General features: G+C 31.8%; 1 long non-coding RNA gene across 1 annotated transcript; it reads left to right on the top strand.

Moving 5' to 3' along the window:
* Window positions 1–6,832, top strand: LOC143072560 (uncharacterized). Its single transcript, XR_012977235.1, has 3 exons — window positions 1–3,964; window positions 5,006–5,124; window positions 6,814–6,832. It is a non-coding gene; the product is annotated as an uncharacterized LOC143072560 (long non-coding RNA).
* Window positions 6,833–22,336: the final 15,504 nt, after the last annotated feature.

Here is a 22,336-nt window from a genome sequence, read left to right as displayed (position 1 = left end):
GATATTGTAAGTTAAGTGCATTTATCAGGTTGGAAAGCCATAAGCCAATTTGCTTCCCACTTTGCTGCAGCATTTAGATCTTCTTGTAATTTATCACAGTGAGATTTAATTTCTTTATATATGATGCTATCATCAGCAAAGAGTCTTAAAGGAAAACTTTGCAAAAAACCAAAAATTGATATATTTATGTCCATTCTGTATAAAAATGCTCAAATTCATAGATATTAAAGTTTATTCTGCTAGATAAGAGATCACCATCGATTTTAAATTTAGAGTGTCAATTCCCTTCTTGCTGCCATTTTGTCATCCCGTTAAGAGACCATTATGTCTAAGGACCAAAACTATAGTCACCTGATGTAGTCGTAATTGCGGGTCAATATCTTGTCAATCATACGTTTTTTTTTTATCCAACTACATGTAACTAACTCGATACAGAAAATGTTATTATTTTTTAAATAACCATGGTCTCTCATTTTAAAACTGTTTATATTGGAATTAGTTAAAAGTCAAAGATCATCATAAAAAAGTGTATCGTGAAAATTGTTTTCGAAAATCTAATTTGTTCATTATGACATTTTTATATGTGATTTAAATAAATGCAGACCTTCGGACCTTCCCTCATCTGATCACCAGCATGGCTAAAGGTATTACCCCAAAGGTATTGTGAGGTGACACTTCCAGGTATTCAAAAGATTTCCTGTCGGACATGTAAGTTCATGCATCGTTTCACTTCTGAGAGTATTGAGGAGTGTACAGGGCCGATAACTTGTAGCTTTCCATTTTTTACTATCAGGTGTATAATATACATCTCTGTCTTGCGTGTCCGAAAGTGATGAACCAGTCATTACTAAACTCATACCCTTGTTTATAAATAACATTTCTGGTGTAAAGAATATTATTTATAAAAATCTAAATAATACCAAATAAAAAAAAGATTTGAGTATATAAAAATCTATTTACACATTTTTTCCAAGAGTAAATTTGGGAAAATGTAAGTATATACTCAGTGTCAATAGTGAAGGACAGATTGGAACATACCAGAAATATTGATTTAAAAAAATGTACGCACTTGACGACCATTGGTTTATACGCCTGGATATAAAGTTACGGAACTATAGCGCAATTTAAAATATATACATGTATACATAAGAAAGAAACATACATTTTGTGTAAATTGGGGTAAAAGTTTTGTAAATAGACTAGTCCACGTATGACAACAGTATGTAATCATCGAATGTTGATAGACTATTGTATACCAAAATAAGAAAACGAAGAAGAAGAAAAACCAATTTGATTTAAATACATGTAACTTGCTTTGGTTCATCGAAGTTATGGACATAGTAAAATCACAGATTTATTTTCAATTAGATTGTTCTTGAATAAAAGAATAAATTTGTCATCAGGCCTAAAATAAAATATTGTTTGTTTCCCCAATCCCAACCGACCCTGCAAAAATGGTGCTACTCATAAAATTTTATTGTCAAAACTAAGTCAATTATTATTTTATTCATTTCTGATTTTCAGGCTTGCTGGATCGTCCGATAATGTTCAAGCTTTTTGGAAAAATAAAATTATTTCCCTACCTACCTACCCACACCTGGCTAGGCAGGGTCGGGATTGAGGAAACAAACAATATATTAATTTAGGCCTCATCACAATTGTTCCGACATGCATGTAATATTATATGCAACTGAATGTACACTAATTATCCCAAGGGATGAGAATATTTTAATTCCAGGAAAACTATTAAGTATCAAAGTTTCAAATCAATTTCAGGATTTTATTTTCTTTCTTGATATTCAATAACAGAAATTTAAAGAATAAACTGCTTCAAGTTGTCCGTTTTAGGGTTATTCTTAAAACAGTTAAAACAGACTTATAATAACACTGAAAAATAGGTAAAGATGACATTAAATTCGTTCTGTCTTTTTTTTTTAAACATCGTTGGTCAAATAAATAAAGTATTATACGTTGTGAGACAAAGACTATTTTAATAAGGACATTCCTGATTATGTAGAAATTTTGTTGATGTTTTTCACACTTGAAAAGAATAGCTGTTCTTTATTTTTCGATTCCATTCTAAAGAACATCCTTAAATTTCCTGTCAAATTTTTAAAATAGCTGAAGTATTTGTGCATTATGATGAGAACATTAATTCCTGAATATGTAAATAAAGATATCATTGCAATTGGTAATGATCTGTTTCAAATATTAAAGGTTACTGATTCTAATTCAAATATAAAATAGTACAATTTTAAGTTCATACGCTCGTGTTTAGAAGGCTATTATTATTTATAAATTTAATCAATTAAATTAATTAATTCATCGTTACAAAACTAATTTCAGAAGTCATAATTCATTTAAAATTGTATTTTTCCTTATACCATAGTATTGAAGTTTGTAAAGTAATCGTTGGTGAGGAACTTTATCAAACGCTTTAGCAAAGTCCATAATGATAAGGTCAATTTGTATGTTACTATTATTACTAGATGATAGTTCTTGAATAAAGTTAATTTATTGTGATTCACAAGATCAATTTTTTTCTGAAGCCATGTTGTAGGTTATATAAAATGTTGTTTTGTTCTAAATGTGACATTATGTTACTTGTAATGATATGTTCCATGATTTTACAGCATATACATGTTAATGATATGGGTCTGTAATTTACAGGTTTATATTTTTCCCCTTTTTTAAAAGCTGGAGCAACGTTTGCATGCTTCCAATCTTTAGGTGTTTCCCCCGACTCTAATGACTTACTGAATATTAATTTAAGTATTGGTGACACTTGCTCTTTTAATTCTTTCAGTACTCTACCGTTTGTATTGTCAGGTCCACATGTTTTGTTGGGGTTTAGATTTGATAGTAATTTTGTGACTCCTGTTTGGCTAATAGATATTTGTGGTATGAAATGGTTTTTGCAAGGGTATGAATTGGAGGGTACTACAAATGTACACGTACTAAATGATTATAATTCATTTACATAGTACATTTTTTAATTGAAAGGAACAATTTGCTTCAGTATACCCAGTACTGTACATCTATCTAATACAACTTTTTTGATTCCATGCTATCAAATATTTGGATTAAGATGACATTCTTTTATGTCATATGTGCTTTTGTTTGGCATAAAATTTAAATGTATGCCAGTTAGCTGAGCATAGAGATTCAATGCTGTACATGTATATCATGTAGATGTAGATAAGAATATATAGAGATGCTTGTACAATTTTAAACAGGTACAAGTCTCCCTGCTAGTTTAAGGAAGCAGGTTTAAATTCTAATTCGTAAACTCAAGCATGTTTATCTAATAACCACAAACTCTTACATGGGAGTCGCCACTTGCAAAGACAAGCACACATTTTATTAATTCATTATAAACATGATAAATATGAGTATGATATTGTGGAAAGTTCATATCAATTTACAGGTATTAAGCAGCTTGTACTGGTTTCCCCATACTTGTGGTCTTCAAATCAGAAAATAAATGATATAATTGATAATATTATTTATTTGGCAAAATGTTACTGTGCTACTGTGCACTTTGACTGCAATGGCTTGATTGACTGTAAACCACAGGAGTTCAAACTTCAATCGTGCATGATCTCAGTATCCCAATCGAACTGACCTTACTATAATTAACCAAACACATGTCAACTAAAAACAAACATCATTCTACATGTTCCATTTTGTACAACTTTGATAAATACATATCCAGTTTGAAGGAATATATTTTTGTTCAATCATTGTCAATTGTTTTAACTTCCATGGCTTGATGGAAGTTATAATTATTGCCATTCATTTCCATGATTTTGTCTATTTATATTTCAAAAGCTTCAATTTCTAAAGAGACAAAAACTGAAACAGCTTTATAAATGTATATAATATACAACCTTAATGTTATATCATGTTTATTGTATTTCTTTTTCATATTTGATTCTGCTTCATTTGACTGTTAACTTTCAGGGTAAGTATTTATGAGAATCTGAATATCAAGTTGAATAAATATTATTTTTATTTAAATATATATAAATATGTGGGTTGACTATTATCATGATTATTGTATTATATTATCTTAAATGGTTTTGCCACTGGATGTTAAGCAACCAACAATCAATCAATCAATCAATCAATCTTAAATGGTTGCTGTCAGACTTCTATTATTGACATATTCCAAACAGTTAATATTCATACATATATTAAAAAAAAAGGAGAAGTGGTATGACTGCCAATGAGATAACTTTCAAGCCTAGACCAATCGTGGTTGTTTTTTTATTCCCTCCCCCCTTGTATACTAGTAGCATTCTAAAATTTGCATCAGGATAACCTGATGTGAAATATCACAAAGAAAAAGCTCTGATTATTAACCCAAACAATTTTGTTAACAAATTCCCCTTAAGTTTTATAAATTAAAACCTTTTTAAACTGTTAATAATGAGATGAAGAAGCCATAAACCAATCATTACAATTCAACGCACAACATACAAATGTGGCTTCAAACCACAATACATTCCCTTTGTTTGTGGTCTAGGAATATAGTTCCAAATTATTATATGGGGTATTTTTTCTTAAGTATTCTGACTATTATTTTCTTTGAAATGTTTACTACCGGTATTTAAGTGGTCCTATCAGTCATGTCAGTTGCATATATATTGAAATAAGTAAAACATGTTGAGAAACTTTGTTGTTGAAAGTAAAAGTAGTGATATGGCCAAAATGAAAGTAGGGTAAAAATTAGCCTTCACCATGTATTCAAGATTCAAATCCTACCATTGGCATGTTAATATGGCTCTTAAAAGAAAAAGCACTGATGGATTGTCCTGGGACATATAACTGTATAACAGTTAAATTTATTTCATGATTGCTGCGGTTCAAATTTTTAAATTCAATTTGATTTTTATCAAAAAATGCATTGCAACCAATGGGAAGAATAATTGTGGTCTGAGCCCTGTAGGAATAAAAAAAAATGATTTTATAATAAATCAAGATCATATGTATTTATTGATAGTTGGACAGCTGTGGCTACATGGAGATGGGTTGCTAATGATGAGAATTGTGGAATATGTAGGATGGCTTTTGATGGTTGTTGTCCAGACTGCAAGCTACCTGGAGATGACTGTCCCTTAGGTAAATTAGTGATACATATATACTAGTATATATATGAAAATAAAGATCAACTAAAGTGCATTGCTAGGTGTTATGTTTACAAAAGTTGGGAAGAAAACTTCACTCCCTGGATAAAGTTAGCCTCAAACCATTGAGGTTGCTATGTTAAGTATGTTTATGACTATTTGATGTCAAGCTTACATGAGGAGGGTAATTCCAGAAACACATGTATAGGTGTCAGACCACCAATTACTCCCTCCTATCTAGAATGTATGTGAAAGTAGGCCTACTTTGACAAAAAAAAGTGCATTTGATATCATTGTTTACTTAAACTAACCAACAAATTGGCAGATATGAAACTTTTGTTGAAAGAGAAATGTAGTAAGACCATTTTGAGCCAAAATTTACTTGTCTATGAGTTTTATACATTCAACATTGAAGATTAATGCACTCCATAGTATACTAGATTTCCAGAAAACCAGGGGTTATTTTTAGTGGTCCCTCCATTCGGAAACCCTCTTCTTTCTTATATAATTTTAAAGGTATGTTGAAAATTGGCAAGTAGAAAGCTGATACATGTACAATTCGGGATGTATCTGGTTTCTATGAAGTTAAATTTAAGGTAAAAAAATTAGAAAGCTGTGAAAATTGCAAAATTTGGTTGGACAGATAGGGATTTTTAATTAGTGGTCTGACACCTGTTTAGCAATATATATGTAAATTTAAATGTGTTACATTAAAAGGATTTTGATTGAAAGAAAAATGTTCAGTGTTACTTAGTAGATGGATAAAATTGAGAATGGAAATGGGGAATGTGTCAAAGAGACAACAACCCCGCTATAGATCTGATAACAGCAGAAGGTCACCAATAGGTCTTCAATGCAGCGAGAAACTCCCTCACATGGAGGCGTCCTTTAGCTGGCCCCTAAACAAATATCTATAATGGTACAGTGATAATGGACACCAAACTAAACTCATGCATATTAGTCAAACAAATTATATGTTTAACAGAAAAAAATACCGGTACTGGCCTTCAATTGTATTTAGCAACAGCTTACTAATTTATTTATTTTTTATTGCATTATATGTTTCAATATATAAACACAACATTCACATAGAGAAAATGAAAAAAAAACTATTGGAGACAATCTTATGCTATTGAAACTAGTAGAAACAAGTAGAAATATAAACAACTTTGAGACATGAATGGCACTGTATAATTTAATCATCATAGATACCAGGCTTAAAATTTTCTATGCCAGGGGTGGATATTGAGTACAAATCATCATCAGGGATTGCTTAATCAAAAAAGTTAAAACATACAAAGTTCCAAACGGTTTTCCGTAAATCCTCATCGGGATTGCTTAATCAAAAACGTTAAAACATACAAAGATCCAAACGGTTTTCCCAAACACAGCTAATTATATGATTAGTAGTCCAAGATTACTCTGACGTCCAACGGCTGTTTTGCCACGGCCCCAGCTTGTCTGGCAAAACAGCCGTTGGACATCAGAGTAATCTCGGACTATATGATTAGGTAATCGATTCCTTGGGTAGACAATTCTAAGTATTGTGAAGCATTTTAAGTTATGTAAACTTTTAAATATTTCTACTCATGATATTTTTTGGTAAAAATTTTTTTTATGAGGAATTATAAAGCTTTCATTATTTCTGTAATTACTAATTCATATTTAACTTTTTCAATTTCAGTTTGGGGAGAATGTTCTCACTGTTTCCATATCCATTGTATTATGAAATGGTTAAACTCCCAGCAGGTTAATCAACTGTGTCCGATGTGTCGACAGGAATGGAAGTTCAAAGAATGACCATACCAGATTTATACATGTGATGAATTGCATTTACATTATTATAGACAAGAAATGATATTTTGTTGTATAGAATTCACTCCAAATCACATTGACTGTACAGCAGTTACATCAAACACATTTTGATGAAGTCATCTTAAAAATAATATGTTTTACATATAAGAGGGGGGATAGGACCTTTATTGGGGCCATGGGATCAGGTGTTCTTAAGCTCAGTATTTCAGGATTTACCCTTTGGTGGTTCAGGAATTCTTTTTTCAAATTTCTGGATGTCGGGATTTAAATTTATTTGAATTTGGGACCTCTGGATTTTGTGTTTTTAAGCCTGGGATTTCAGGATCAGGACCCCTCCTAACCCCCCTCCTCATATAATTGTGAAGAGAACTGAAAAATAATTTATAAACCTGTGATATTACCTTATTGTGTTCAAAGCTAATGTATGATATTTATTGATAGAATAATAAATTGTCAGATATGTGGCATTACAATATTTCATTTTATTACAGTATTTAATCATTCACATTCCATGTGTGCTTCGTAGCATATGTTACATATATTAACACCAGTTTTATAGGGATAATTTTTTTTTAGCCTGTCACTTTTGTTGTAAAAAGCTCAAAATAGGGATAGAGATCTGGTGGCGGCGGCTGTGTTGACTTACTACTGAAAATCTTAATATTTCAGAAGATGTTTCATAATTTGTATATAGATAAAATTGAGAATGGAAATTGGGAATGTGCCAAAGAGACAACAACCCGACCATAGAAAAAAACAACAGCAGAAGGTCACCAACAGGTCTTCAATGTAGCGAGAAATTTCCGCACCCGGAGGCGTCCTTCAGCTGGCCCCTAAACAAATATATACTAGTTCAGTGATAATGAACGCCATACTAATTTCCAAATTGTACACAAGAAACTATAATTAAAAAGCCTTATGTTATGAAGTTTTCGTTGATTGCTTTGTCCTTGACCTTATTTTCATGGTTAAGATTTTTGTAATGACAATTTCTCTCTTTTTATGAGTAAAAGGATATATATATTTAGTGTGTGCATACATTGTAAAGTCCTTATGCATGTCAGACAGTTTTCATCTCACCCAACCTCATTTCATGAATGATTGAATAAGGTTAAGTTCATGTGGTCAAGACCATATAGTAGATACTTTAAGCAATAAATGTACTTTATTTGTTGTATAGAATGATGGTATGTCCATCTGACAGGTGTTATAGTTAAGTTTTTGTGTTTTGTTCTGTTTTTTAATACTACATGTATATGCAATATGTCAACTTTATTTGGAGTATGAAAATATTTAACGATGTTCATTTCAGTCTGATACAAATGTATGTTTTATTTTACCTTGACATAATATATCGCAGTTCATTGCTCAGTGTAAAGTTTAGAGTTTTGGTCTGTTTTTCATAAACTATAAGCTATAGGTGTATGGAATGATTGAAAGGTGTACATTGACCTCATTTTCATTGTTCATTGGTCAATGTTGAGTTTTAATGGTTTATAGATATAGGAAGATGTGGTGTTAGTTTGTTTCTTAAAAACTTTAATTATAGGAAGTAGGTAAACTATATTTAATGCATTGATTGATTTAATGTGTAAATGTCTTTCTGGCATGGTTCATCTGACCTTGACCTCATTTTCATTGTTCATTGGTCAATGTTAAGTTTTCCTGGTTCAGTTTGTTTCTTAGAAACTATAAGCAAAAGGTCAACTTGTATTTGGTGCATGCAATGATTTACACATATTTCAGGTTTGGTTATCTAATGTTTACTTTTTGGATCATTTTAACTTTTTAGCTCACCTGGCCCAAGGGCTAAGTGAGCTTTTCTCATCACTTAGCGTCAGTCGTCTGTTGTCTGTCGTCCGTCATAGTTAACTTTTACAAAAATCTTCTCCTCTGGAACTACTTTGCCAAATTTAACCAAACTCGGCCACAATCATCATTGGGGCAACTAGTTTAAAAAATGTGTCGGGTGACCTGGCCAACCAACCAAGATGGCCACCAGGGCTAAAAATAGAACATAGGGGTAAAATGTAGATTTTGGCAATCATACCACATCTTCTTTTTATACGACCGCAAAAATTGAAAATTTTTTGGTCGTATATTGGTATGACGTTGGCGTTATCTGCGTTGTCGTCGTCGTCCGAATACTTTTAGTTTTCGCACTCTAACTTTAGTAAAAGTGAATAGAAATCTATGAAATTTTGACACATGGTTTATGACCACAAAAGGAAGGTTGGGATTGATTTTGGGAGTTTTGGTTCCAACAGTTAAGGAATTAGGGGCCAAAAAAGGGCTCAAATAAGCATTATTCTTGGTTTTCGCACAATAACTTTAGTATAAGTAAATAGAAATCAATGAAATTTAAACACAAGGTTTATGACCACAAAAGGAAGGTTGAGATTGATTTTGGGAGTTTTGGTCTCAACCGTTTAGGAATAAGGGGTCCAAAGGGTCCAAAATTGAACTTTGTTATATTTCATCAAAAATTGAATAATTGGGGTTCTTTGATATGCCGAATCTAACTGTGTATGTAGATTCTTAATTTTTGGTTCCATTTCAAATTGGTCTACATTAAGGTCCAAAGGGTCCAAAATTAAACTTAGTTTGATTTTAACAAAAATTGAATCCTTGGGGTTCTTTGATATGCTGAATCTAAAAATGTACTTAGATTTTTTATTATTGGCCCAGTTTTCAAGTTGGTCCAAATCGGGGTTCAAAATTAAACTTTGTTTGATTTCATCAAAAATTGAATAATTGGGGTTCTTTGATATGCCAAATCTAACTGTGTATGTAGATTCTTAATTTTTGGTCCCGTTTTCAAATTGGTCTACATTAAAGTCCAAAGAGTCCAATATTAAACTAAGTTTGGTTTAACAAAAATTGAATTCTTGGGCTTTTTTGATATGCTGAATCTAAACATGTACTTAAATTTTTGATTACGGGCCCAGTTCTCATGTTGGTTCAAATCAGAATCCAAAATTATTATATAAAGTATTGTGCAATAGCAAGAAATTTTCAATTGCACAGTATTCAGCAATAGCAAGAAATCTTCAATTGCACAGTATTGTGCAATAGCAAGAAATTTTCAATTGCCACTATTGCGCAATAGCAAGAAATCTTCAGTTGCACAGTATTGTTTTTTCAACAGCATAGTGAATTGCTCAAAGGCAAAAAAAATATTTTAAGTTCATTAGACCACATTCATGCTGTGTCAGAAACCTATGCTGTGTCAGAAACCTATGCTGTGTCAACTATTTAATCACAATCCAAATTTAGATCTGAATCCAGCTTGAATGTTGTGTCCATACTTGCCCCAACCGTTCAGGGTTCAACCTCTACGGTCGTATAAAGTTGCGCTCTGCAGAGCATCTGGTTTATATTTGGCTTATAGCTCTGAAGCCAAAGCATTTAGAGCAAATTTGACATAGTAAAATTGTTTATCAGGTCAAGATTTATTTGCCCTAAAATTTTCAGATGAATCAGACAACCTGTTGTTGGCTTGCTGCCCCTGAATTGGTAATTTTAAGGAAATGTTGCAGTTTTTTGGTTATTAGGCCAACTAAATTTAATTAGTAGATTTTCATCCAAATTTTTGAAGAAAATGGGGCGGGTGGGAGGATTTTATTTTTTATTTTTTATTTCATATCAAACCATCAAAACGTTTCCTTCATATATGCAAGAGTAATAATAAGCTTATAGCATGTATTTACATGTACAAGGAATCGTACATAATTTTCCAACTTCTTAAAATTAATATCTCTGATTGGCAAACGCTGTTCTACATGCACATGATCATGTTGCCACTTTAAAAACCTATTTTTTTTTTAGTAAAAGGCAAACACATGGAAAAATGCTCTCTTCAGTTGGACTAACTACACCAAGTTACTTTTGCTTTCTTAGAATGAAGCAAATATGCATTGGTATGCAACACAAGAATTATGAGTACAGAATAAAATGAAAATTCAAACAGTGTTGAAAATAAAAGTGTTGGTGCTTTTAAGATTCGTATGCATGATGCCAATATAATAACAATGTAAAACATGAATTTAACAAAAAGAAGAAGGTGTTTAATGACTCTATTGAGGGTATTGGGGCAGAGGTTGTTTGCTGTTTCTCAACAAAAAAAACAATAGCCATGGGTAAATCTAAGTGTCTGTTTGCCGACTTTTTGAACTCAATATATCTCAAAAATCTAACAAGTTCGAGCTTGTGTCAATTGTTTTAATCCAGTCATTTTTGTATCAACGTGTTCCACAATTCTTGAGCTTGGGATATCATTCACAGTCCAAAATTCCTGACACAAAGTCATTGGCATTGTACAGTATCAATAATAATTTCCACGGTTTTCTAATCATAGAAATTTGTGTCATGCCGCAGCGATTTACATTCTTGGAACAGCGTATTAATCGTAACCCGAATATTTTATGCCCTTCCCATAATCAATCTATATTCTCGGTAGATGATGTTGTCATCATAGATCTGTAGAGTCATTCTAAATTACTCGAAGAAATAACGAAAATTGAAACAGGAAGTTTTGAATGAAACGAAATCATTGACGTTTACCGGTAACGGAAATGAACAAAATCCGGAAATCGTAAATTTTTCAAAATAAAAAAATTCGGGGCGGGACGATTTCAGAGGGGCGGGCGGGGATGAAAATCTATCAATTAATTTTAATTGGCCTTATTTTGAATATTATTATAGATAGAAATAAACTTTAAAGAGCAATAATGTTCAGCAAAATAAGATTTGTAAATAAGTCAACATAACCAAAATGACTAGTGGACCCTTTAAGGAGCTATTGCCCTTTATATTCATTTTTTTTTAACAATTTTGCATAAATTTTTGTTAGCTTTTACAAAAATCTCCTTTTCTGAAACTACTGAGACAAATGTAGATTTTGGCTTATCTCTCTGAAACCAACGCATTTAGAGAAAATTTGACATGGTAAAATTGTTTATCAGGTCAAGTTTTGTCTGCCCTGAAATTTTCAGATGAATTGGACAACCTGTTGTTGGCTTGCTGCCCCTAAATTGGTAATTTTAACAAAAAATTTGCAGCTTTTGGTTATTATCCTCAATATTATTATAGATAGAGATAAACTGTAAACAGCAATAATGTACAGCAAAGTAAGACCTACAAATAGGATCAACATGAACAAAATGGTTAATTGACCCTTTAAGGAGTTATTGCCCTTTAAAGTCAATTTTTAACAATTTTCATATATTTGTAAATTTTTTTAATTTTTTTTACTGTAACTACTGAGCCAAGTTCTTTATAGAGAGATATAATTGTAAGCAGCAAGAATTTTCAGTAAAGTAAGATCTACAAAAGCATCATCATCACCAAAACCCTATTTTGTCATGAATCCATCAGTGTCCTTTGCTTAATTGCACATAGACCAAGGTGAGCAACACAAAACATTAGAGTCTCTAGTTAAGTTTATGTGATACTTGTAGTTAAGCTTTATATTTAGGACAATCAACATAAAGTCAATAATCAGCAAAGAAGCCAGACATTTCAGCATAAGGACTTTTAATATTTGAATATGTTGTTTAACAATCAAAACATTACTTCAAAATATCAAAATTCCGGAACAACAAACAAGTAACACACAACATCAATAAAACAAGTCAGGAACAATCAACAAGTAACTGACAAAATCTATGTCATAAGTCTGGAACAATGACAAGTAACTGACAAAATGTATGTAAAAAGTCTGAAACAATGAACAAGTAACTGACAAAAGTCAAGAACAATCAACAAGTAACTAACACAATCAATATCGAAAGCAAGCAAAAATCAACAAGTTACTGACAAAATCAATATCAATCAACAAATTACTGAAAAAAGCCAAGAACAATTAACAAGTAACTGACACAATTTATGTCGAAAGTCAAACAGACAAGTTCTATTAAATGACAAAATCAATATCAAAAGTCAGGAACAATCAACAAGTATCTGACAAAATCAATATCAAAAGCAAGGAACAATCAACAAGTCACTGACAAAAATCAGAATAATAACAAGTAACTAACCAAATTTACGTCAAAAGTCAAACATTCAACTTGTAAATGACAAAATCAATATCAAAAGTCAGAAACAATCAACAAGTTACTAAGAAAAGTCAAGATCAACCAACAAAAAACTGACAATCAATATCAAAATTCATGATCAATCAACGGGTTCCTAAATAATCTTTATCAAAAGTCAGGAACAATTAGAAAATATCTGACAAAATCTATACCAAAAGTCAGGAATAATCAACAAGTAACTGACAAAAGTCAAAAACAATCAACAAGTAAATGATAAAATCAATACCAAAAGTCGGGAACAATCCAGTGGCGGATCCAGGAATTTTCAGAAGTGGGGGCCCACTGACTGACCTAAGAGGGGACCCGCTCCAGTCACGCTTCAGTGATTCCCTATATAAGCAACCAATTTTTTTCCCAAATTTCTATACCAAAATTCGGGAACAATCAAGTAAGTGACGAAATATATACCAAAAGTCGGGAACAATCAACAAGTAAATGACAAAATCTTTACCAAAATCAGGAACAATCAACAAGTCAATGACAAAATATTTACCCAAAGTCGGGAACTATCAACAAATAATTAACAAAATATATACCAAAAGTCAATAACAATCAACAAGTAAGGGACAAAATCTATACCAAAAGTCGGGAACAATCAACAAGTAATTAACAAAATATATACCAAAAGTCGAGAACAATCAACAAGTAATTAACAAAATATATACCAAAAGTTGGGAACAATCAATAAGTAATTAACAAAATATATACCAAAAGTCGGGAACAATCAACAAGTAAATGACAAAATCTTTACCAAAAGACGGGATCAATCAACAAGTAAATGTCAAAATCTATACCAAAAGTCAGTAACAATCAACAAGTAATTGACAAAATCTATAACAAAAAGTCAGTAACAATCAACAAGTAAATGACAAAATCTATACCAAAAGTCAGTAACAATCAACAAGTAAATGACAAAATCTATACCAAACGTCAGTAACAATTAACAAGTAACTGACAAAATCTATACAAAAAGTCAGTAACAATCAACAAGTAATTGACAAAATCTATACCAAAAGTCAGGAACAATCAACAAGTAAATGACAAAATCTATACCAAACGTCAGTAACAATTAACAAGTAACTGACAAAATCTATACCAAAAGTCAGTAACAATCAACAAGTAATTGACAAAATCTATACCAAAAGTCAGGAACAATCAACAAGTAAATGACAAAATCTATACCAAACGTCAGTAACAATTAACAAGTAATTGACAAAATCTATACCAAAAGTCAGTAACAATCAACAAGTAATTGACAAAATCTATACCAAAAAGTCAGTAACAATCAACAAGTAAATGACAAAATCTGTTATAAAAGTCAGGAACAATCAACAAGTAATTGACAAAATCTATACCAAAAGTCAGTAACAATCAACAAGTAATTGACAAAATCTATACCAAAAAGTCAGTAACAATCAACAAGTAAATGACAAAATCTGTTATAAAAGTCAGTAACAATCAACAAGTAATTGACAAAATCTATACCAAAAGTCAGGAACAATCAACAAGTAAATGACAAAATCTATACCAAACGTCAGTAACAATTAACAAGTAACTGACAAAATCTATACCAAAAGTCAGTAACAATCAACAAGTAATTGACAAAATCTATACCAAAAGTCAGTAACAATCAACAAGTAAATGACAAAATCTATACCAAAAAGTCAGTAACAATCAACAAGTAAATGACAAAATCTGTTATAAAAGTCAGGAACAATCAACAAGTAATTGACAAAATATATACCAAAAGTCAGTAACAATCAACAAGTAATTGACAAAATCTATACCAAAAAGTCAGTAACAATCAACAAGTAAATGACAAAATCTGTTATAAAAGTCAGTAACAATCAACAAGTAATTGACAAAATCTATACCAAAAGTCAGGAACAATCAACAAGTAAATGACAAAATCTATACCAAACGTCAGTAACACTTAACAAGTAACTGACAAAATCTATACCAACAGTCAGTAACAATCAACAAGTAATTGACAAAATCTATACCAAAAAGTCAGTAACAATCAACAAGTAAATGACAAAATCTATACCAAAAGTCAGTAACAATCAACAAGTAATTGACAAAATCTATACCAAAAGTCAGGAACAATCAACAAGTAAATGACAAAATCTATACCAAACGTCAGTAACAATTAACAAGTACCTGACAAAATCTATACCAACAGTCAGTAACAATCAACAAGTAATTGACAAAACCCATACCAAAAGTCAGTAACAATCAACAAGTAATTGACAAAATCTATACAAAAGTCAGTAACAATCAACCAGTAATTAAGTACAATGACAAAATCTATACCAAATGTCAGATACTATCAACAAGTAAATGACAAAATATATACCAAGAGTCGAGAACAATCAACAAGTAAATTACACAATCTTTACCAAAAGTCAGTAACAATCAACAAGTAAATGACAAAATATATGTTAAAAGTCAGGAAAAAATAATCGACAAACTCAACATCAAAAGTCCAGAATAATCAACAAGTAACTTATAAACTCTACATCTAAAGTCAGGAACAACCAACTAGTAATTTATAAACTTTATACCTGAAACCGAGAACAACCAACAAGAAGTAACTCATAAACTCTATATAAACAATATTTTATTTGGTGGCATGTTGTCCAAGACTATAGTTACTTTTTATCAGAAGCCAAGAACAACCAACAAGAAGTAACTCATAAACTCTATATAAACAATATTTTATTTGGTGGCATGTTGTCCAAGACTATAGTTACTTTTTATCAGAAGCCAAGAACAACCAACAAGAAGTTACTCATAAACTCTATATAAACGTTACAATGTTTTATTTGGTGGCATGTTGTCCAAGGTTATAGTTAATTTATACCTGAAGCCAAGAACAACCAACAAGAAGTAACTCATAAACTCTATATAAACAATATTTTGCTTGGTGGCATGTTGTCCAAAGTTATAGTTAATTTATACCTGAAGCCAAGAACAACCAACAAGAAGTAACTCATAAACTATCTATAAACAATATTTTGCTTGGTAGCATGTTGTCCAAGGTTATAGTTACTTCATACCCGAAGCCAAGAACAACCAAAAAGAAGTAACTCATAACTCTATATTAACAATAGTTTATTTGGTGGCATGTTGTCCAAGGTTATAGTTATTTAATACCTGAAGCCAAGAACAACCAACAAGAAGTTACTCATAAACTCTATATAAACAATATTTTGCTTGGTGGCATGTTGTCCAAAGTTATAGTTAATTTATACCTGAAGCCAAGAACAACCAACAAGAAGTAACTCATAAACTCTCTATAAACAATATTTTGCTTGGTAGCATGTTGTCCAAGGTTATAGTTAATTTATACCTGACGCCAAGAACAACCAACAAGAAGTAACTCATAAACTCTCTATAAACAATATTTTGCTTGGTGGCATGTTGTCCAAAGTTATAGTTAATTTATACCTGAAGCCAAGAACAACCAACAAGAAGTAACTCATAAACTCTCTATAAACAATATTTTGCTTGGTGGCATGTTGTCCAAAGTTATAGTTAATTTATACCTGAAGCCAAGAACAACCAACAATAAGTAACTCATAAACTCTCTATAAACAATATTTTGCTTGGTAGCATGTTGTCCAAGGTTATAGTTAATTTATACCTGAAGCCAAGAACAACCAACAAGAAGTAACTCATAAACTCTATATAAACAATATTTTGCTTGGTGGCATGTTGTCCAAAGTTATAGTTAATTTATACCTGAAGCCAAGAACAACCAACAAGAAGTAACTCATAAACTCTCTATAAACAATATTTTGCTTGGTAGCATGTTGTCCAAGGTTATAGTTATTTAATACCTGAAGCCAAGAACAACCAACAAGAAGTAACTCATAAACTCTATATAAACAATATTTTGCTTGGTAGCATGTTGTCCAAGGTTATAGTTATTTAATACCTGAAGCCAAGAACAACCAACAAGAAGTTACTCATAAACTCTATATAAACGTTACAATGTTTTATTTGGTGGCATGTTGTCCAAGGTTATAGTTACTTCATACCTGAAGCCAAGAACAACCAAAAAGAAGTAACTCATAAACTCTATATTAACAATAGTTTATTTGGTGGCATGTTGTCCAAGGTTATATTACTTCATACCTGAAGCCAAGAACAACCAAAAAGAAGTAACTCATAAACTCTATATAAACAATATTTGTGGCATGTTGTCCAAGGCTATAGTTACTTAATACCTGAAGCCAAGAACAACCAACAAGAAGTAACTCATAAACTCTATATTACATGTAACAATATTTTATTTGGTGGCATGTTGTCCAAGGTTATAGTTACTTCATACCCGAAGCCAAGAACAACCAATAAGAAGTAACTCATAAACTCTATATTACATGTAACAATAGTTTATTTGGTGGCATGTTGTCCAAGGTTATAGTTATTTAATACCCGAAGCCAAGAACAACCAACAAGAAGTAACTCATAAACTCAATATAAACAATATTTTATTTGATAGCATGTTGTCCAAGACTATAGTTACTTAATACCTGAAGCCAAGAACAACCAACAAGAAGTAACTCATAAACTCTATATTACATGTAACAATATTTTATTTGGTGGCATGTTGTCCAAAGTTATAGTTACTTCATACCCGAAGCCAAGAACAACCAACAAGAAGTAACTCATAAACTCTATATAAACAATATTTTATTTGATAGCATGTTGTCCAAGACTATAGTTACTTTTTATCAGAAGCCAAGAACAACCAACAAGAAGTAACTCATAAACTCTATATTACTTGTAACAATAGTTTATTTGGTAGCATGTTGACCAAGGTTATAGTTACTTAATACCTGAAGCCAACTCATAAACTCTATATAAACAATATTTTATTTGGTGGCATGTTGTCCAAGGTTATAGTTGTCTTAATACCTGAAGCCAAGAACAACCAACAAGAAGTAACTCATAAACTCAATATTAACAACATTTTATTTGGTAGCATGTTGACCAAGGTTATAGTTACTTAATACCTGAAGCCAACTCATAAACTCTATATAAACAATATTTTATTTGGTGGCATGCTGTCAAATGTTATTGTTGTCTTTCTAGTATCGTTAAAATCTCATCCCTTATTTTATTGATTTTGTATTTACCAACATTGCATGTGTTATAGATCAAATTTGTTCGTTCAATGTATATTCACTTGTTTGTGTTGATATGTCTTTCGTTTGGGCCCGTTAAGCCATTTCAAAGCTTTTCAATTTGATATTTTATATTGTGTCTTTCTAATATGTTGTGATGTTACACTGTTGTTTCATGTATTTTTAAGGGTGAAGGTTGGTATCTATTAAAACGTTGCAACTGTCCTAAGTCAGGAACCTGATTTAGTGGTTGTCGTTTGTTGATGTGGTTCGTACGTGTTTCTCTTTTTTTAATATATATTAGACCGTTGGTTTTCCTGCCGTTTGAATGGTTTCACACTAGTAATTTTCGTTGTGAGCAGGGTTGCGTGTTGGCGTGTGTACTTTGACCCATAATGGTTTATTTTTACAAATTGTGACTTGGACCTTGGTAGTCCTAGCTTGGACGGAGAGCTGACTCATTAACACTCATCCCACGTCTTTTTCATAGCTTTCTATATCTAAAGCCAGGAACAACATTACTGTTAGTTGAACTGGACGTCACATTAAACTCCAAAACAATAAATGCAATCAAATTTAAAAAAAAAAAACATACAAGACTAACAAAGGTCAGAGGCTCCTGACATGGGAGAGTCGCAAAACAATGCATTGGGAATACACGTTTAGTGAGATCTCAACCCTCCCCTATACATCTAGCCAATGTAGGATAAACAAAAACACAGCAATGCGCATTTTAAGAATTGATAGATTATGTCTTCTTCGAATATGTATCAAGCTCATTCCCTTCAGTAAGGGATGAATATCATACCACAACCTCATAAGTCGAAAACAAACAGACAGTGACATGGCAAAAAAAAAAAATAAAACGTAGTTGAAATATTGTAAATCGTGCCGCAATAGGCTTGTCAGCGTTCTTCCAATGTTTCCAAAATTTATGAAAAGGGGTTTGAAATTCAACTTGATAATTTTAAAAATATTTTTCATCCCGTTTATCTGTGTGCTTTTATACCTGGCCATTGATGTCAGACAATACTGTTACGACTGCTAGAAGGTAATCGTACAACATTATATAACAACCAGTATATAGCTGCTGTTCTGCTAGAAGGTAAGCGTACAGCATTAAACATGTTAAATAACAACCAGTATATAGCTGCTGTTATGCTAGAGGGTAAGCGTGCAGCATTAGATAACAACCAGTATATAGGTGCTGTTATGCTAGAGTGTAAGGCCAACTAAATTTAATTAGTAGATTTTCATCCAAATTTTTGAAGAAAATGGGGCGGGTGGGAGGATTTTATTTTTTATTTTTTATTTCATATCAAACCATCAAAACGTTTCCTTCATATATGCAAGAGTAATAATAAGCTTATAGCATGTATTTACATGTACAAGGAATCGTACATAATTTTCCAACTTCTTAAAATTAATATCTCTGATTGGCAAACGCTGTTCTACATGCACATGATCATGTTGCCACTTTAAAAACCTATTTTTTTTTTAGTAAAAGGCAAACACATGGAAAAATGCTCTCTTCAGTTGGACTAACTACACCAAGTTACTTTTGCTTTCTTAGAATGAAGCAAATATGCATTGGTATGCAACACAAGAATTATGAGTACAGAATAAAATGAAAATTCAAACAGTGTTGAAAATAAAAGTGTTGGTGCTTTTAAGATTCGTATGCATGATGCCAATATAATAACAATGTAAAACATGAATTTAACAAAAAGAAGAAGGTGTTTAATGACTCTATTGAGGGTATTGGGGCAGAGGTTGTTTGCTGTTTCTCAACAAAAAAAACAATAGCCATGGGTAAATCTAAGTGTCTGTTTGCCGACTTTTTGAACTCAATATATCTCAAAAATCTAACAAGTTCGAGCTTGTGTCAATTGTTTTAATCCAGTCATTTTTGTATCAACGTGTTCCACAATTCTTGAGCTTGGGATATCATTCACAGTCCAAAATTCCTGACACAAAGTCATTGGCATTGTACAGTATCAATAATAATTTCCACGGTTTTCTAATCATAGAAATTTGTGTCATGCCGCAGCGATTTACATTCTTGGAACAGCGTATTAATCGTAACCCGAATATTTTATGCCCTTCCCATAATCAATCTATATTCTCGGTAGATGATGTTGTCATCATAGATCTGTAGAGTCATTCTAAATTACTCGAAGAAATAACGAAAATTGAAACAGGAAGTTTTGAATGAAACGAAATCATTGACGTTTACCGGTAACGGAAATGAACAAAATCCGGAAATCGTAAATTTTTCAAAATAAAAAAATTCGGGGCGGGACGATTTCAGAGGGGCGGGCGGGGATGAAAATCTATCAATTAATTTTAATTGGCCTAAGCGTGCAACATTAAATAACAACCAGTATATAGCTGCTGTTATGCTAGAGGGTAAGCGTATAGCATTAGATAACAATCATTATTATACTTCATGTCAAAATGCCAGATTTTGATTGGCTAATACGAGGGTGTTAATTTACTCTATTACCCTTCATGATCAAATGTGTGCTTTATTAAATACGACTCTATCCTATGACAAACACTTTATTACCCTCCACGGAGATGAGGCCCCTCATGGGGGGGGGGGGGGGTCCTAGTAATCACATAATCACCATTTTTTTGCCAATATAATCACATAATCATTAAATATTTGCTTATCTTTAGTAATCAAATAATCATAAACTAAAAATACAGTCCTAGGTAATCAAATAATCATGAAATATTTGGCTTAATAATCAAATAATCATTAAAAAAACGGCCAAGTAATCACATAATCAAAAACCCCATGAGGGCCCTCGGAGATGCTTGAACAAGTTTGCGCTTTATTAATTACGACTCTATCCTATGGCAAATACTCTATTACCCTTCACGGAGACACGGATGGTTGTTATGTACAAGAGGTCAAAGTTTATTACTTTAAATTTGAAATTTATTTGACAGTTATAACTGTTACAGAACATTCAGTATAATAAATTAAATAACATATATCTAAGAGGGTGATAGAGCAGATTGTTACCTCTTTTCTTACATTGTCAACCTTGACTTCGCTTCAGTTGACAATGTTTTCTCGGGGTAACAATCTGCTCTATCGCCCTCTCAGCTATGTGTTATTTATATAGTATATAGCTGCTGTTCTGCTAGAGGGTAAGCGTGCAGCATTAGATAACAACCAGTATATAGCTGCTGTTCTAGTGGACCTTTCCAAGGCCTTTGATTGCATACTACATGAAATTATGCTTGATAAATTATCATCATATGTTATCTTTTCATTCTATTTCAATTCTTAAAACTTATTTCACAAACAGGAAACAACAATTTAAAATTAATAGTATTCTTAGCAGTTAGGCTTACATTCAAATGGGTGTTTTCCCACAGGGTTCTATCCTTTGGCATGGCAATTCTTTAACGATAAAAATTCCCCCAAAAATAAATAAATAAAACTGCAAGAAAGAGCACTGATGTTTGTGTACGAAGACCATTCACGCTCATATCATCAGTTGATTGAAAAGGCTAAGATGCCTTTACTGAATATTAAAACTTAAAGATCCTCGTAATATTAATGGTAATGGAAACTTTTAATATAGTTAGTTTAGTTTAAATAATATTTATTCAAGAAGTGCATGAAATATAAATATACAATATAAATACAGGGATTCGGAAACAAGAAAAACTTATATAAATCCGTCTCCCTTAAGAAAAAATGACAAAATTAGGAACATAGTATATAAGAAACTCGTATAATCTAATTTTCAATCCATATTTAACATGTGTATTTTGTGGTTTGCAAGTTACTCAGAAGTCAGTTTGATCGCTAAATGGGATCAACTCTTTTTATTATAATTATGGTTCATGTATCTGAGAAATGTGTAAATGTTCCGAAAAAAAGGTAACATTAAATCAAAGTTTCAACATCTAAATCGACATCGACATAAAGATAATTGTTATGGACCAAATCTCCCTGTTTCTAAAATAAATCTTTGTACAACTTTAAAAATATTTTCGTTTTCCTCATCACTGATGAGTTCACTACCTGATACTAATGTTTGTACATTATATATTGGTAGTGTAGAAATGGTTTGTGCCCTGATGAGTCTATAATTATGACATTCTAGCAAATAATGTTTGCTACACTCAACTTGCCCACATT

The sequence above is a fragment of the Mytilus galloprovincialis genome, chromosome 4 (assembly GCF_965363235.1).
Source record: "Mytilus galloprovincialis chromosome 4, xbMytGall1.hap1.1, whole genome shotgun sequence".
In the NCBI taxonomy this organism is placed as follows: domain Eukaryota; kingdom Metazoa; phylum Mollusca; class Bivalvia; order Mytilida; family Mytilidae; genus Mytilus; species Mytilus galloprovincialis.
Note: the sequence above shows the minus strand (reverse complement) of the source record. Positions and strands in the feature narration are given on the sequence as shown.